Source organism: Eschscholzia californica, unplaced genomic scaffold, assembly GCF_041429995.1.
Source record: "Eschscholzia californica isolate CP2 unplaced genomic scaffold, dmEscCali1.0.p SCAF_5, whole genome shotgun sequence".
Lineage (NCBI taxonomy): Eukaryota > Viridiplantae > Streptophyta > Magnoliopsida > Ranunculales > Papaveraceae > Eschscholzia > Eschscholzia californica.
The window spans coordinates 30,419,439-30,432,596 of NW_028238472.1; the positions used below are offsets into that span (position 1 = coordinate 30,419,439).

Sequence of the window (13,158 nt, forward strand, 5' to 3'; positions counted from 1 at the left end):
TCCACTCTCTTTTCTCGTCTTCTCCAACTCTCTTTCTCTCTCTAACTTTCTGATTCTCTCTTTCTCTTTAAGTGTTCTATCTCTCTCTCACCAAGAAAACAGAAAACAAAAAGAAAAATCAAAAACAAGATGAAAATAATGCTTTATTAAAACCGAGTCTCTCTGTTCTGTTTCTCTCTCTCTCTCTACAATATCTCTCTTCTTAATCTCTCTATCTCTCACAACTAAAGAGAAAACAATAAAATAGAAAAAGAAAAGAAACAGAATAACCAGAACCTCCCAACTTCTCTCTACTGTTTTCTTCTAAAAAAACCGAGACTCAGATTTCCCTCCTGCTCTCTAAACCGTGTGTGTTCTCTCCAAAAATGTGATAATAATCCTTCTCTCTCTCTCCTGTTTTATGTTCTCTAAAAACCTCCCCTTTCTCTCTGCTTCTTCTTTTGCTTTATAGACCTAAAGACAAATCGAATCTCTCCTCTAACCGACTCCCAAATTCAGTTTCATCTTCATCCAATCTCGGCCCAATCTATTCCTTTATGTTTCCACCAATCTCTCGATCCTTCTCCAGGTATTATCCTCTTTCTGTTTCGATTCGGTTAACTCCTCTCTCTACATTTCTTTCTCTGTTTCATATATCTTTAGAGAGAGAGAAGAGAAAATCTCTCTCTGTTTGTTACCAAAATAATTAGTTGAAGAAAGAGAGAAAGAGGAAATACGTGAGCTGTCCAATCGGTTTTCACGTGCTGGCGCTGACATGGCAGTGAAAATGGGCCGCTACAGTGTCTCGCGGGACTTTCAAAATGTTGCGACCTCCTTTAGGATGTAAAACATGTGTCACCTAACTGGTAATAACTGTTAGATCCTTTCGGGCTACGGTAATATCCTGCTCTGCATCACACCGAGTAAAGGTTGAAATCAAATCCCGAGCGCAGTCCCCCTAAGCCCACCAGAATACCGAAATAAAAATCTCCCCTTCGGATTCTCGCCACATGTCCCTCTTTGTTCTTGACTTTGACTAAAACTTTGACCTGGTCTATCTTTCGCATCCAAGCTCCGATTTGACTTCCGCTTTCGCCAACGGGTTCGTCTTGGACTCTAGTTTCATCCGAGTATCACAACTTCCAAAATTAGCAAATGACCAAACTGCCCCTCATGTGTGTCTTTCTCCCGATTTTAATTGTTTTTCACACCGAACTCCGTAAAAGACACCTGAGAAGGAAAATCAAACAAATGATCAGAGTAACCGCTCTAACTGGACTAACTAACCTGAATTAAGAGATTCAGATGGGACATTTTCATGTCTCATCATTAGTTTTATTTGATTTATTTCTTATTGCTTAATCAATCTTTAAACTCCCCATTTACCCTTGTCCTTTCCTTTTTAGTCTAAGTTAGTTTGTGATACTTAAACCTTTGAACGAGACCCTTTCGATATCCAAACTACCTTCCTATCCTTAGATCGATCCCGGCTTTGCCGGATTACTGCTTGATACCTCCGCTTGGGTGTGCAACCTTTTCGGGTGCATCAATGAGATGGCCGCCTGCTTACAACCATTTGGCTCGGTGCCTATAGAAGTGCCTAGTTAGCATAGGAAGAACACTATCTCGTATGACAGTGCATTAAAGAAGGTGAATTTATGTACTTGCTCTTCCTTTGCCAAATTAGTTTAAGGAGAGCATTATTAGGATAATTTAATAATAATAAATAACTCTAAAATATAATGACTTGAATAAAAGGTAACAATAAATTTAACATTTTATCCATTCATGTAGTTTTGTCTGATATAAACAATTCAACACTAATATTGATCACTAATGTCAATATCACCATTAACATCGCAACAAAAAAAACATCAAACATTAAAATAACAAAAACTACAAAGTACATAACTTTACTATCATTATTTCCTTAGTTACAAGCCTTTAATGATGCCTCAAGACCTCATGAATGGGGAACCAACATTCAAGGAGAAGGATGCAACCTACATCAAGAAAGAAAAGTCATTCGACTTAAACGAGGGCATCGACTTAAAAGAATACATCAACTTAAACAAAAACATATATAATCTATGTAACAAAACAGAACAGGTTTACGCTGACTAAGAAAAAATTTATGCAAGCTGACTAGGACAAAATTAATGCATTTTCTAGCTTACTCCTCAACCAATGTACAAACAGATCCCAACCATCCATTCTCCTTTTCAGTCTGAATCATGCCCATTCGTCCAGCATTTGGATCATATCGATCTTCATTAAAAATCTTGAATTACTATTCCTTTCCCTCTCCATCTCTTCGTCGACTTTCTCTCTTCCAACGCTCTCTTTATGACTCTCCGTACTAACGATTTAGTTTTCAATCTTGATTAACTCTCTTTCTTTTGATCGATTTATCGACTCTCTCTCTACAACCGTTGCAAATCATAAGGAGAGATTTGATGATATTATCTGCAATCTTCATCTTCTTCTTTGAGTTGGGTCAGTTTCTCATTTCCTTGATTAATTTGTTGCCTTTTAATTCATTTGCTCATTCTTGCTTATGGCTAGGGTAGATCTAATGCCTTTTAATTGTTGAAATCTACTGAAATTAGGATTCCTGAGATACTTTTACCACCTGATTAGGTAATTGTTGGACACATCTTTATTAATAAATTTATACCAGGTTATGATGAATCTTACTTGCTGGTTTGAAAAAAAAAGTAACCTTTCATCTGTAGATTATACTCGGACTCTACGTCTTATTTCATGAGTGGAAAACTGAATTGAATAACATAGCAAACGAATCTACAACCTTTAAAACTTAATATATGGAGTATGCATTATACAAATTGTATATACTAATGATATAAGACATTTTAAACTTTTGTTATTTGTAAGGATTTTGGTTTTGATTTTCTTTGAGCCTGATTTCTTCAAGCAGAAGAATCTTGCACAGTTACAAATTAATAGATGGAGTTTTATAAACTTCTGTCTGTTGAAAGACATGATAAACTTTTGATTACTTGAAGGATTTTGGTCTCGGTTTTATTTGCGCTTGATTTCTTTAAATTTCTATATCATAAAGTTTCTCAAATTTACCTAAAGAGGGTTTTGAATTGATCAAATTAAATTTCGTTTCTTTTGATGCAGTGTGGTGGTGAAATTGACTATGATTTCCTAGAAACAAATATATACAACAAGAAGTTTTTGACTCTTCACCAAGTAATTATTCGATCTTTGTTTTTCTTAATGTTTGATGTATATAATAAGTTGGTATCTTCAATATATCAATTTAATTGTTGATAATATCAGCTTCAGGTGCTTTTTGTTCACATAATTTTTGGTGCTTTGTTGGCCTTACTCACCATTCAGTGTTCAATCTTTATGATTGCGTGCTATCTAATCGAAGTATTAAAAGAAAAAAAATTCATTTGTTATCAAGCGCTTAATTTTTTTAAATTTCTTTATCATAACGATTTATCCAACCAAATGCAATTTGAAGTGTTGTTGATTCTTTGTGATTGCTTAGTTCAACCTAGCCAATCTGTTTTTGTATCACCGATTGTTGTGATCTTGTTCATTTTGCTTATTAATTATCGAATTTTGGTGAAAACATGAATTTCTATTGAGTACTTGATGGATAAGGTTGCAGGTTGATCTGATTGCCTTTAAGTTGGGAGAAAGTAATTCACAATGTGCCCTCAAACTTGTTCTCATGAACTACTAACCTGTGAAGCTCATGATTCCAAGGTTGTTAATGCGGATTGCGGAAGCGTGTAAACCACAACTTTTATTGTAGTACCTTCGAAATGGAACGACATAACAAAATTGATGATCTAATGGAGATTTCTGAGACGGTTACAGATGGGTCTTGCAAGCCCTACCATGCTTGAATTCAAAACATAATGGCGCCATTCTTCAGGAGGATTGGTCTCGGATTCGAATTTACTCACAACTTGTTATTTCATGTACTTATGGGGAGTTAAATATGATGTTTTATTTAAGTAAATAAAATAGAAAGAAGACTAATTACATAACATTGATCGACCTCATCTACCGTGACAAAAATATATAAAACCCCTGAAAGTATCGATTTGTCCCTTGTAAAACTTTTGGCTACTTTCGATATTATTTACTGCTAAATGTAGGGGTATTGACACCATAAGACCTTAGAAGTGTCTGTGTATCGGTGTGTGTTGTAGTAGGTTGTATCTTAAAGCCTAGGTTATTGACACCATTAGACCTTAGAAGTATCTGTGTATCGGTGTGTGTTTTGAGGATAGTTTGTTTTTAATTTGTTTGGTGTATTGGTGATTGGCGCAGACACAAATCATATATGTTACCATTACTGGTGAATTGATGCTTGGAGCTGCTTACACATATAGCTTCCCCATTATGGTGTTGAAGTTGGGCTTACAAGCTATGTCATAGGTATAGACTTTGTAATCCTTCATACTTGTTTCAAAAGATTTGCACATTTTGACAACAATTATGGACACTCCATCTTATTTGTACCAGCCTGTTATTGGCTCGTCACGTCTTAAATGTTAGAAGTGGATGACGAGTACGAGGGAAATGTTGAGGTAAGTGTTGTAACTTATTTAACCTAATTGATCACCCAAATTATAAAATGCCCTTTTAAGGATGCAGAAGCCTTACATTTCATTAGCACTTTTAATAACTAAAATTCGTGTAGGTAGGTTAGATAGATCAACATTCAATAATATAATCATCGAAGTCGAAGAATATAGATCGAGTTAATAAGAAAAGATCTTTGAGAAGTTGCTTTAGATCAATGACTTTAGGCATATTTCCAACACTTGTATGCCAAATTGGGAAGTGCAAGTTGCATTGAATCTTCACCATCGTGTACGACAAGAGGAGATGAAGTTGAGAGTTGGGTTGTAGTTTGCAGGGATGTATAGTATAAAGAAGGAATTGAGTAAAAAGAAGTGGTTGAGTCTCAACATAAGTATTTTGTTTGTGTATTTCATGATGTTAGTCTCACTAGAGAAAACGTAACTGCGGATTGATTTATTTATCTACTTTCGATGACAATTTTGCGCACAATGTCATATTTTTCTTGCCTTTTCTTCCTAAATTATGATTGAGACTGAATTTCATGAATCTGTTATTTTGTTTACGAACCGAGAAAGTAGTTAACGAGCCAGACCATGTTGATTTAAATGTCTTCTTGCCTTTCTGCAGCAAACTTTTGATGTTGGGGTTGAGAAAGTAGATAGTTTAATTACAAGCTATCATCGAAAGAGAAATATGTACAGATTTTGGAATGGGGACTTTGTTTCCACTTTCCACAAAGTGAGATTTGTTATAAAAATAGTATTAAAAATCGAAAAGAAAATTTCAATGAGCAATAAATAGTAAATTAAATAAGGGACTTATCTTTTTGCAGTGCTGAAATCAAGTATTAATCGAACCAACCAGAAAGAATGAACCTGCAATAAACCGTAGTAAAATAAAGGTGGAACAGAGGCACAAGTTGGACTCGCTTTCCTGAAGACTTTAAACGCCCCTGCTACCGTAGAATTAGGTATTACTTTGCAGTCTGTGAACGTAGTCCCCTAGGATTCAACTATTCCTTATCAAAATTGAAGAAGCAAACTTCAATTTTGATCTACTGATCTTGACAGAATTCGAAACAGAGAGAAGTAAACAGAGAGCTGAGAGAGAGAGATATAGAAGACGAAATACTTTTTCTCTGTCTTTTCCTTCTGGGAGTTTATCCCTATTTATAGAGTACGAAACCAGATCATGAGACTTGGGTAGTTTTGATCTAACGGTGGAGAAAAAGTAGCCAGTAGAGGAAGAATAGGTCTGAGAAGATTAAGGAGGTGGACTATTTCCACTATCCAGTAGTGGAAGAAAAAGTCTGAGAACTAGCCAGTAGTGGACTCTTTCCACTGGCCAGTAGGGGAGGAAAAGGTCAGAGAAAAATTAGGGCATTTCTCTGGTAGACCAGGACCAAGACCGAGACCGAGACCAAGACCGAGACCGAGACCTAGACCAAGACCTAGACCGAGACCTAGACCTAGACCGAGACCTAGACCGAGTCCGAGTCCGGGTTCCGGGTTCCGGGTCGGGTCGGGTCGGTGACCCGACCCGCGAGGGTGTGAAAGGTATAAATATGAGTGTGCCTAAGGTAAGGGTGCCTCTAAAAAATGATGGGTCTCTCCTCCGGAGAGCACTATTGTAACCCCAAGGGCCACACCCCTTTACACCCAACTTTATCCTTATAAACACAAGCTTATTTTTCTCTTTGAGAGATGTGGGACTAAATTAATTTATGTTGTGAAAGTCTCTTTAGTACTTATTAGATTTTATTCAAAACCTATTACTAACAATCCCCCACATGAATAAAATTCGAAGAGCTGATTAGAAGAGAAGAGTGCGAGGCTTTGTGAATCAGCGAAGGTGTCGCTATGACTTGAACCTTTGCTTTGTGATGGTTCGTTGGGACTACCAGTCGTTCAGTGAACATAATGTTCTTGAACTGAACTTCTGTTTTGTAGACTCGGTCAAAAAACCTCACACACAAGTCCTCTGATTTATGTCAAGATCATTCGGTTGTGCTCGTTATCGGCCATGAGCATATCCTAGTATTCATGAGCGCTCTAGAGAATAGCCCAATTTTCATAGGAAGCGGCCCCACTTCCACACTCATATAGGTGAGTCCATCAAGGGTGTCCTGTTCCACCCCACTTGGTATACCCAAGCTATAGATCTCATCCCCCACATTGAACAGGTACACTCGCCTTGTCATAGGGATGGGTAGGAGATTTCTCCCTTGAGTGTTTACAAGCTCTCATCTACAACTTAGTTGTCCCATTGAACCAAGGTCATGGGATCTCCAATTCCAAGGTTGGGTATCCGTCATAGATGATTTACTCTGATATGGGCTTTAGCCCCATTCCCCTCGACGTTAAATTTACAACATCTCTTGATAATCCTTTCGTCAAAGGATCTGCCAAGTTTTCCTTAGATCTCACAAAATCTATGGAAATTACTCCATTAGCCAGTAATTGCTTAATCGAGTTATGCCTACGGCGAATATGTCTAGACTTTCCGTTGTAGATGTTGTTTTTAGCTTTAGCTATTGCAGCCGTGGAGTCACAGTGAATCAGAATTGAAGGCATTGGTTTAGGCCAAATTGGAATATCATCCAAGAAGCTTCGTATCCATTCAGCTTCTTCAGCGGCTTTATCAAGTGCGATGAATTCTGATTCCATAGTTGACCTTGCTATGCAGGTTTGCTTGGATGATTTCCAAGCAACTGCAGCTCCTGCTAATGTAAAAACAAACCCACTCGTGGATTTGGATTCTTCAGAGTCTGAAATCCAGTTTGCATCTGTGTATCCTTCTAGAACCGCAGGGTACCGTGAATAAATGTGATAATGTGTATTTAACGTATCTTAGTACCTTAATTAGTGCATCCCAGTGGGTCTGTCCAGGATTACATGTGTACCTGCTCAGTCTGCTTACCGCGTAAGCAATGTCTGGTCTAGTGCAGTTCATTATGTACATAAGACTTCCTATCACCCTAGAGTACTCTAGTTGGGATACTGCCTCACCCTTGTTCTTCTTTAAGACTAAGGAATGGTCAAAGGGTACTCTTGCAGGTGAGGAGTCAAATTGACTAAACTTCCTTAGTACAGACTCAATATAGTGTGTTTAACTCAAGATAATCCCTTCAGGTTTTCTTATTACTTTTATCCCTAGAATTACATTTGCTTGTCCTAGGTCTTTCATTTCAAAGTTTTTAATCAGAAGTTCCTTAGTTTGGTTTATTATCTCTAAGGAAGTGCCTATGATTAACATGTCATCTACATATAGACATATAATCACATAACACCCATTTACACATTTAGTGTACACACATTTATCTGACTCATTAATCTTGAACCCATTCTCTAATACTATTTGATCAAATTTTTCATGCCATTGTTTCGGTGCTTGTTTAAGACCATATAGGGATTTAATGAGTTTGCAGACTTTGTTCTCTAGTCCCTTGACCTCAAACCCCTCTGGTTGGTCCATGTAGATCTCTTCTTCTAATTCACCATTTAGAAAGGCAGTTTTTACATCCATTTGATGTATCTCTAGGTTGTAGATTGCTGCGATTGTTATTAGAATTCTAATCGAAGTGATCCTTGTGACAGGAGAATAAGTGTCAAAAAAGTCACGTCCTTCTTTCTGTCTGAACCCTTTGGCTACTAACCTAGCTTTGTATTTTTCTACTGTGCCATCTGGTTTTCGTTTCCTCTTAAAGATCCATTTACTTCCTATGGTTTTAGAACCTGGAGGTAAATCAACGAGTTTCCAAGTGTTGTTTTGTATTATGGAGTCCATCTCACTTACTACCGCTTCTTTCCAGAATGGTGCATCTGGAGAAGTCATTGCCTGACTGTATGTTTGGGGTTCATCTTCAGTCAGGTAAGTGAGGAAGTCAGGACCGAAACTGTGTTCTGTCCTAGCTCTCTTACTCCTTCTAGGTTCATCATCTGAGAGTGGAGTATCTGAGCTAGTGGAAGGTCGACTAGACTCAGGGTCTTTCCTTTTAAGAGTTTCACTCTTTCTAGGGAAAGTGTTTTCAAAAAACTCAGCATCTCTAGATTCTAGAATCGTGTTTGAGTTTATGCTGTCGACGGAAGAATTTATCACTAGAAAGCGATAGGCACTGCTGTTTTGTGCATACCCTATGAATACACAATCTATAGTTTTAGGTCCTATCTTAGATCTTTTAGGTAAAGGTATTGCAACCTTTGCCAGACACCCCCACACTTTTAAGTGTTTAAAGGTAGGCTTTCTACCCTTCCATAGTTCATATGGAGTTTTATCTTGTGTTTTAGAGGGTACTCTGTTAAGCACATAACAGGCAGACAGAATAGCCTCTCCCCACAAGTTAAAAGGTAACCCTGAGCTTACTAGCATAGAGTTCATCATTTCTTTTAGTGTTCTGTTTTTCCTTTCTGCTACCCCATTGGATTGAGGTGAGTAAGGAGCAGTTGTTTGATGTATTATGTCGTGATTCTTACAGAATTGAGTGAAGAGATCTCCTACGTATTCTCCCCCTCTATCTGATCTAAGGACTTTTATCTTTTTATTTAGTTGATTCTCTACTTCTAGTTTGTAGGTTATAAAACTTTCTAAGGCTTCATCTTTGCTATTTAGAAGGTAGATGTTACAAAATCTAGAGTGATCGTCAATAAAAGTTATGTAGAAGCGTTTGCCTCCTCTCGAAGGAGTTGCTTTTAGGTCTCCTAGATCAGAGTGAATTAATTCTAGCGGTTCATTAGTTGTTCTTTCTACGGTTTTAAATGGTTTCTTTTTAAGTTTTGTCTCTACACAAATTTCACATTTGTCTTCTTTTTGTTGTTTAGTTGTAGGAATGTATCCTTGTTTCATAAGTCGTTCTAAAGTGGAGACACTAAGGTGTCCTAGCCTACCATGCCAAACATCTGAATTACTATTAGGATTATGCACAATCGAGTAAGCAGAAGAAAATACTTTATTTAATTCAGAATCAGAAACAACATTTAACTTAAATAGGCTCTCAGTACAATACCCTTTCCCCACATAGACCCCCCTTTTGGACAGAATGACCTCGTCACTTTCAATCACAATCTTAAACCCTTTCTTGTTTAGTACCGAAACAGAGATTAAGTTTTTCCTAATTTCAGGAACGTGAAGCACATCATTCAGAGTCATTGTTTTTCCAGAAGTCATATTTAGTACAATCTTCCCTTTTCCTACAATTGTGGACGAAGAGTTGTTACCCATATACAGTTGTTCTCCTGTTTTTACTGGGTTATATGAAGAAAATTGTGACCTTTCTGAACAGATGTGTTTGGTGGCTCCTGTATCGAACCACCAATCTTTAGTGTTCGTCACTAAGTTGGTTTCAGTTACCATTGCACAAAAGTTCTCTGTTTCGACTACGTGAGCAAGATTGGGTGTGGGATGTTTGGTCGGGGGGTTAGGGTTAGGGTTTGCTTTCCTGTGTCTGCAGTCCTTGGCTAGGTGACCAGACTTACCACATACATAACAAGGTTTGGAATTACCATGGTTAGGCTTGGAACCAGCCCATTTGAATTTAGAATTACCTTTCTTCCGCTGGTTAGAAGGTTTGTAATTGGTAAGCTTTTTCTTCTTTACCTCTTCCACGATGTGAGCTTTGGATACAAGTGAAGCAGCCACCTCATTTTTCTCTTGTTTCAGATGTTCTTCTTCAACCCTGATTTGAAGAATCAAGTATTGCATGTCAATGTCCTTCCTTTTGTGTCTGAGTTTCTTCTTGTACTCATTCCAGCTGGGTGGTAGCTTTTCGATAACTGCAGCAACCTGGAAAGCCTCATCTATAACCATTCCCTCAGTTTTGATTTCATTTAGAATGAGCCTTAGTTCCTGAAATTGGCTTACTACAGATTTTTCATCTTCCATTTTGTAATCCAGAAATCGCCTTACTACGAACTTCTTAATACCTGCATCTTCAGATATATATTTCTCTTGTAGAGAGTCCCATAATTCTTTGGCAGTCTTAGTATGGCAGTAAATATCATATAAGATGTTATCTAAGCAGTTCAGAATATAGTTTCTGCATAGATAGTCAGCCTTATTCCAGGCCTCTACTGCTCCAGATCTACCAGGTTCACTTTCCCCCACAACAGTGGTAGCTAGTTCGGTTAAAACATAGTTTATATTCAAAGTGGTTAGAAAAAATAACATTTTTTGTTGCCATTTTTTCAAATTTTGACCATCGAATTTCTCTGGTTTTTCATTGCTCATCTTAAATTCCATTTTCAGTAAAACAGTAAATTGTTTTAGTCGATTTTGAAAAGGGAATGCTTTAAAGTCTTCAGATTGTTATAAAAATAGTATTAAAAATCGAAAAGAAAATTTCAATGAGCAATAAATAGTAAATTAAATAAGAGACTTATCTTTTTGCAGTGCTGAAATCAAGTATTAATCGAACCAACCAGAAAGAATGAACTTGCAATAAACCGTAGTAAAATAAAGGTGGAACAGAGGCACAAGTTGGACTCGCTTTCCTGAAGACTTTAAACGCCCCTGCTACCGTAGAATTAGGTATTGCTTTGCAGTCTGTGAACGTAGTCCCCTAGGATTCAACTATTCCTTATCAAAATTGAAGAAGCAAACTTCAATTTTGATCTACTAATCTTGACAGAATTCGAAACAGAGAGAAGTAAACAGAGAGCTGAGAGAGAGAGATAGAAGACGAAATACTTTTTCTGTGTCTTTTCCTTCTGGGAGTTTATCCCTATTTATAGAGTACGAAACCAGATCATGAGACTTGGGTAGTTTTGATCCAACGGTGGAGAAAAAGTAGCCAGTAGAGGAAGAATAGGTCTGAGAAGATTAAGGAGGTGGACTCTTTCCACTACCCAGTAGTGGAAGAAAAAGTCTGAGAACTAGCCAGTAGTGGACTCTTTCCACTGGCCAGTAGACCGAGACCGAGACCGGGTCCGGGTCGGGTTCTGCGAGGGTGTGAAAGGTATAAATATGAGTGTGCCTAAGGTAAGGGTGCCTCTAAAAAATGATGGGTCTCTCCTCCGGAGAGCACTATTGTAACCCCAAGGGCCACACCCCTTTACACCCAACTTTATCCTTATAAACACAAGCTTATTTTTCTCTTTGAGAGATGTGGGACTAAATTAATTTGTGTTGTGAAAGTCTCTTTAGTACGTATTAGATTTTATTCAAAACCTATTACTAACAAGATTCAGTACACCTACACTCATATATTGGTTACACTCAATATTGTTTATTAACGTTGGGTTTGTTTTCATGCATGCCTATTCAGTAACCACCACCTGCATAAATTCATTCAACAATTGCATAAGTTACGATTATGGTTTGGTTTGTTGTCTCTTGATCTCATATGTTATAGTTTTGTATTTTTTCGGTTAGGATTTGAGCTTACCGTTTCAAAGTAGGAGTAAGTGAATGACTAGAAGAACTAAGAATATTGGTAGGTTTTGAGTCAAAGGTTGTTTGTTCTCAACGCACATTGCCATATGAAATTATCAGTGATTTAAGAGAGAAAACGAACAAGCCTCTATATGTAAGATTCTGCTGTTTTATTAGTTATTCAATTTGTTGATAATTCATATTAAAGCGAGAAAGACCCCGAATTGGATAATGGCATCATATAATTCTAAAAAAAGCTAATTGAGCAACTTCTTTATCATAAGTATTGGTGATTTTTAATGAAGTTATATATTTTGTAATTCTTAGTGAGTTTGTAATATGTAACTCACGGAGATGGACATTTGTTTACTAAATATACCAATGGGAAAATTCAAATGCAGTAAAAAACATTTTCCAATGCAGTTAGTGGAGGATGTCTTTTATTTGACTAAAGTGGACAAACGGTCTGAGCGCCTGAGCGGCAATATATCAGGCAACAACTTTTTATTCGAAATTGGCCACACAAAAAGATCGGCTATCAGATTTTCTGTTATGGTTCCGGGTGGATATTGTTTAAATGTGTGTCGGTACTGATATCTCTCCCCTAATAACTCTAGCTTAGGAGGTCTTAGGCTCTTAGCAACACATTTGGAACAATTGGTTGGGTTCCCATTAATCACATGTGCTTTCTTTGCAAGGGTTTTAGTAATTTGTGCTATTGTTGCTATTTTCTTTACAAGTTAATTAACTTGATTAATTTATTCCTTTTCAGCTGAAGATATTAATGAAGTTTTTGTTTCTAATAGTTGATAAGATGTTGATTTGAAACTGAAGTTTCAAAATGAAGAAGTTCCAATTGGTTAAAGCTGAAATGAAAGAGATCGGGCGAGAGCGTTAGCAAAAAAAAAAAGCAAGTTGATGTTCATAAGGAATAGTCCAGACTTTTTTGGAATTAATTCCACCTTTCTTGTCTTAATCATTAAAACTCAACGACAGATTTGCTTGATTCATGTATTCTTGAAAGTATTAGTTAGATGCAGAAAATTTTTGGTAGAGATTGTAGAAGTCCAAATAAGACCCAGGGTTAGGATTGTTGGTCAATTAGAATGTTAAATTGATTATGTGTTTTGTTAATATTTGCTAACTTCACAAAACTCATTCAATCCAGATCATAAAGGGTAAAATTTGTTGCTTTATAGGGTTCACGATTTTTAATCTTATCAGAAACTAATTTAA

At 37.0% G+C, this 13,158-nt stretch overlaps 1 long non-coding RNA gene across 2 annotated transcripts; it reads left to right on the top strand.

Moving 5' to 3' along the window:
- The first annotated feature begins 2,263 nt into the window (after positions 1 to 2,263).
- On the top strand, positions 2,264 to 13,158 carry LOC147538536 (uncharacterized). 2 transcript variants are annotated; one of them, XR_015226172.1, is made up of 5 exons: positions 2,264 to 2,475; positions 3,127 to 3,198; positions 3,629 to 3,944; positions 4,300 to 4,407; positions 4,495 to 5,046. It is a non-coding gene; the product is annotated as an uncharacterized LOC147538536 (long non-coding RNA). The 2 variants fall into 2 exon arrangements; XR_015226171.1 differs by lacking the exon at positions 3,629 to 3,944 and adding an exon at positions 12,695 to 13,158 and having other exon boundaries at positions 2,288 to 2,475; positions 4,495 to 4,559.